Raw genomic sequence first — 5,300 nt, 5'->3', positions numbered from 1 at the left:
ATCTCAAACTGATTGTGCAACTTTGAAAAGATATCAAATCCCATATTATAACATTTGTTGAATCCCATATATTTTGGTAACATATTTGATATGTTTTGTTTAAAAAATGAGAAATTAAGTCAACCAATGAAAAAGTTACAAAAAAAGATAAATTCCATCATTATGTCAGAATCAGATTATGTGTAAGAGAGAAAACTGGGATTCCTTTATTGCACATCACTAAAGGATTTGGTACTTATTAACCAGAAAAAAACACTTTGAGAACCATGGACTATTTACAAATGTATTGAAATTTTTAAATGACAAAACTAGGTAATATGCCCTAGCCAGTCTGGCTGTGGATAGAGCGGCAACCTGCAGACTGCAGGATCCCAAGTTTGATTCTAGTCAGGGGCAATTGCCCAGATTGTGTGCTCGATCCCCAGTGCAGGAGGTGATCAACTGATGATTCTCATCATTGATGTTTCTAACTCTCTCTCCCTCTCCCTTCCTCTCTGAAATCAATAAAAATATATTAAAAAACCAAAAAACAAAAACTAGGTAGTAGTATATATTCTAAAATTTCTAATAAATTTTTGCTTTTACTTTGCAAGACATAATTCAGAGGACCTCAAAGAAAAATGTAGCAATTAAGTTTGGAAAAGCCATAAAAGAGACTTTTTTACTTTTAGAATGGATATTTTTATCCTTTCCTAAAATGTGTATCATTATTCAAGAAGCAGTTTTATAAATTTCACTGAAGAGAATATAATGTGACAGATCTACTCCATCAAATGGTTCTCTTGTAAAGGTAATCTCATATCACACTGTAGTCAACTTCAAAACCAAAGATAGCAAAATTCAAATTTAGAGAAATACACTTTCTAAAGGAAGCCTATTTAAAGCCTACAACATTTAGAAGTTTCTCACTGTTCTAACTATATCTTATAAAAATATAGTTTCATTTAACATGAACTAGCCTACTATTCTCTAATATTTACAACAAATGATTGAACAGTCAATGCAAAGTGGATTACTAAGTAAATAGGAAGGAAGTCAAGGAGTCAATATTCCTCATAAAATAAATTAAATCACAGTATGTCATGGTCTTGGTTGTCCAATTCAATTGTTAGTTCCATATCTACTTGGTATATTTGTAAAACCAGTCCTGAATCCTTGGGTTGCTCCAATTCCTGGAACTCCAAGTCCTTGATTAACAACGCTGCTATAAGGTATGTGTCCATGATTAAGTCCCAGACCATAAGGTCTTGTTTGTGTGTTTAGAAGAATAACTGGGTTCACATTTTTTCCAGGGGTGTTAAATGAAAATTCTGGAGGTGGACTACTAGGTTTAGTTGGAGTTGATGTGACAGGGTTCGACTCATCAATACCCTTTAGAGGAGGCATTGGTATTATATGATGATCTGAAAAATTTAGGACATTAGCTGCAACAGGCCCCGATGGTAAAGAGGGCCTTATCCAGTCATCCTTGAATATTTGAACGGTCAGTGTAGACACTAGAGTGTACAGCCTGTTGATCACATGAGCAAGAACCATTTGTTCATTTGCATCTCGGCGAATTCTTACATGCACTGATCCAGCCTCTCTGAGAAGTTTGTCCAACTGACCAATAACATGGGGTGGTGTTGTCTGGAGTAATACCTTCCCACTGTACACACTCATGGGATACATAGTGCCAAACGTCATCAGAGCAATTGCTATGGCAGAGGCAGTGTTTACAGCAAAATAATTATTAATTTCAATTAGCATATACGTAATACAAAGAGCAAATGCTCCTGCAAGATCAATCAAAACAAATGGATTCATTCGGGGAAGGAAGACACTGCTAAGTCCTGGAATAATTCCACACACGCTTTGACTAAGATCTGCAACATGCTCTTGAAGCCAACTTGTACTGGCAGCTTCAGAGACATAAGCAAAAGGTTTATTCCGAATAGAAAGCATCGTGAATAGGTTGAATGAAAGTGCCACAAAAGTACCAACTAATAATCTTCCCGTGTGTATCTCGGGCTGCTCCAAAAAGCGTTCTACACTTTCCTTTAATATAAAGAGAGCTCCCAACTGTGCCAAGACTGTGGAGGCAAACACAGCCAGGACTTCCAATCTTTCAAATCCAAATGAATAGACAGGGGTGGGTTTCCTCATCATTACCCAGTAACTTATTAAACATGTCATTAAACTAAATAGATCAAAAATGGTCAGGTAAGTATAGGCAGTTAAAGCTATACTATTAGTGGAACTGCACCACATAAGCAGGAAGCCAGTACAAGTTAAGTTTATTGCACCAAACAGCAATATCTTCCAGGACCTTCTGTCAGCTGCTACAAGTCCAAATTCCTGTAATAACTTTCCAAAAAAAGATCTTTGTGGTTTTCGAAAGAGATGAATTGTCCCCATGGTAAGGAGCGGCCCCGCTCCGGCCGGAAGACGCTCTCTGCTTATACATTTAATCTGCATTGTTAACGTTCAGAGCTGCTCTTATTTAAGTCTAAGCATTCAGTAATATATTAAGTGATATGGAGGTTTATATTATTTGTCTATTTCCTGGTTAAATACTCTCATCATGGTCAGTTTTAAAATGCCAAAATGATAGCACTGATAATGGACATGATATGATATTTCAGTAGCACATCATTGTATTTTATTTCCAACACATTGATACAGTAGCAAAAAATATGCTTCTGAACTTTCCTAATAACACAGTAAAATTATTGGGATCCCCAAGTTTTAAACCTTTCTTAAAATTTGACTTAAGTACAATTGATTTAAATCATACATTCAAAAAATATTTTAGTTGATTTCAGGGAAGAACGGGGAGGAAGAGAGAGAAACATCAATGATGAGAGAGAATCTCTGGTAGGCTGCATCCTGTACCTCCATTCTCCCTGGGAAATGAGCCTGCAATCCATTTTTGTGCCCTGACCATGGATAGAACCATGGTCTTCTGGTTCATAGGTCAATGATCAACCAATGAGACACACCAGCTGGGCTAGAGTATTTTAAAATTTTTCTAATATATATAATTGTTATTATTATTTTTAAAATAGAGAAATGATGGTCTTCTGGTTCATAGGTCAATGATCAACCAATGAGACACACCAGCTGGGCTAGAGTATTTTAAAATTTTTCTAATATATATAATTGTTATTATTATTTTTAAAATAGAGAAAATAATGGCGGCATAATAGGTAAACACCGGAGACTGCTGCCGCAAACAACCACTTCAAAAATACAACTAAAAGACGGAACGGACATCACCCAGAACCACAGGAAGGCTGGCTGAGGAGAGACTCTTCAACTAGAAGGAAAAATAACAGCACACCGAGGCTCAGAGGAGGCGCAGTGTGGAAAATACTCAGGTGCGGAGGTGCGCGCGCAAAGCGGGCTGGTGGCTGAGAGCGCGGTTGTCGTTTTCGGTCAGGGGGGAGTCTCAGACTCTGAGCTCCAGATACGGGCGAATCGCTGGGGACTCGGACCCAAACGGGAGAAGCGGGAGTGTCTGGCATCAGTTGGAAGGCAGCTTTCCCTCCGAGGTTTGCAGCGGTTCCGGGGGTTCTGAGAAGCAGAGCCTCTGGGAACAGGACTGAGGGCACCATAACGGCTCCCTCCGCCCGCCCTGTTGAGCCCGCCCCGCCCAAGCCCTGCGCAGAGCCATTTGCCGGATCGCCTCAGGCAAAGGCTAGATTAGCACCTCCCCAGAGGACAGAAGTTTTCCGCGGCAGACACAGCTGATTCACACAGCCAGTCGGCCTGGTGGTCAAATCCCTCTAGTATTAACTACAACAATCAAGGCTCAACTAGAACAAGACTGCGCACAAAGACCACTAGGGGGTGCACCAAGAAAGCATAAAAAATGCGGAGACAAAAAAACATGACAGAAATGGACGATATAGAGCTAAAAAACGCAATTTTGAGGGCTTGCAATAAACTTCTGGAGAGCCTCACGAAAACTAATGAGACCCTCGATGCTATGATAAAGAAACTAGAAATTAAGCATACACGCTCTGAAATAAAGAATATTACACCCAATAGCAGACCAGAGGAGCGCAAGAATCAAGCCAAAGATTTGAAATGCGAAGAAGCAAAAAACACCCAACCGGAAAAGCAAAATGAAAAAAGAATCCGAAAATACGAAGATAGTGTAAGGAGCCTCTGGGACAGCTTCAAGCGTACCAACATCAGAATAATAGGGGTGCCAGAAGATGAGAGACAGCAAGATATTGAAAACCTATTTGAAGAAATAATGGCAGAAAACTTCCCCCACCTGGTGAAAGAAATGGACTTACAGGTCCAAGAAGCGCAGAGAACCCCAAACAAAAGGAATCCAAAGAGGACCACACCAAGACACATCATAATTAAAATGCCAAGAGCAAAAGACAAAGAGAGAATCTTAAAAGCAGCAAGAGAAAGAGACTCAATTACCTACAAGGGAATACCCATACGACTGTCAGCTGATTTCTCAACAGAAACTTGGCAGGCCAGAAGGGAATGGCAAGAAATATTCAAAGTGATGAATACCAAGAACCTACAACCAAGATTACTTTATCCAGCAAAGCTATCATTATAAAAAAATAAAGTCACATATATTTGAAAAAAAAAAAATAAATAAAATATATTTTATTGATTTTTTACAGAAAGGAAGGCAAGGGATAGAGAGTTCGAAACATCGATTGATCAGTTGCCTCCTGCACAACCCCTACTGGGGATGTGCCCCCAACCAACGTACATGCCCTTGACCTGAAACGAACCTGGGACCTTTCAGTCTGCAAGCCTTTGCTCTATCCACTGAGTCAAAAACGGTTAGGGCTGTAATTTTTATTATTGATAGTATTACAGATGTCTCTCGTTTCCCCCTGTATACATATTCTTTGGTGGATCTATTCCATACCTGCCCTTCCCCTCCCCTCAGAGATCTATCAGTATGAACCAGTTAAGCAGACCTCCAGTCCTGTCCTCCAGCACCACTTGTGGGGCCTCCACACCAATACTCACCAAGGTCATTGGCTGAGATGAGACTTCCCCTGGGTCATTGCAAAAACTACATTACCCAGAAAGCACTGCGCCTGAGTCAGCCGGGTAAGGAGCATTTTGGTGCTCTCACATCCGGTTAGGGCGGGACTTCCTCCTCCTGGCGGTCATTTTGAACTCTTCTGTGGGTGCACAGACTCAGGAGCTTCAGCGGTTGGTGGGGAGTAGCAGGAGGTGTTGGAGGCAGCGGCTCCGCTGGGCAGGGTGTGTCTGAGGCTTGTTGACCACAAACCGGCGCGATTGGGGCGTCCGTGCCACCCCGACTCCTCTCC

At 40.8% G+C, this 5,300-nt stretch overlaps 1 pseudogene; it reads right to left on the bottom strand.

Annotated features, from left to right (window-relative positions):
* Positions 1-1,091: 1,091 nt before the first annotated feature.
* Positions 1,092-2,418, bottom strand: LOC102250658 (annotated as a pseudogene).
* Positions 2,419-5,300: the final 2,882 nt, after the last annotated feature.

This window comes from Myotis brandtii, unplaced genomic scaffold (assembly GCF_000412655.1).
Source record: "Myotis brandtii unplaced genomic scaffold, ASM41265v1 scaffold1033, whole genome shotgun sequence".
Classification (NCBI taxonomy): Eukaryota; Metazoa; Chordata; class Mammalia; order Chiroptera; family Vespertilionidae; genus Myotis; species Myotis brandtii.
Note: the sequence above shows the minus strand (reverse complement) of the source record. Positions and strands in the feature narration are given on the sequence as shown.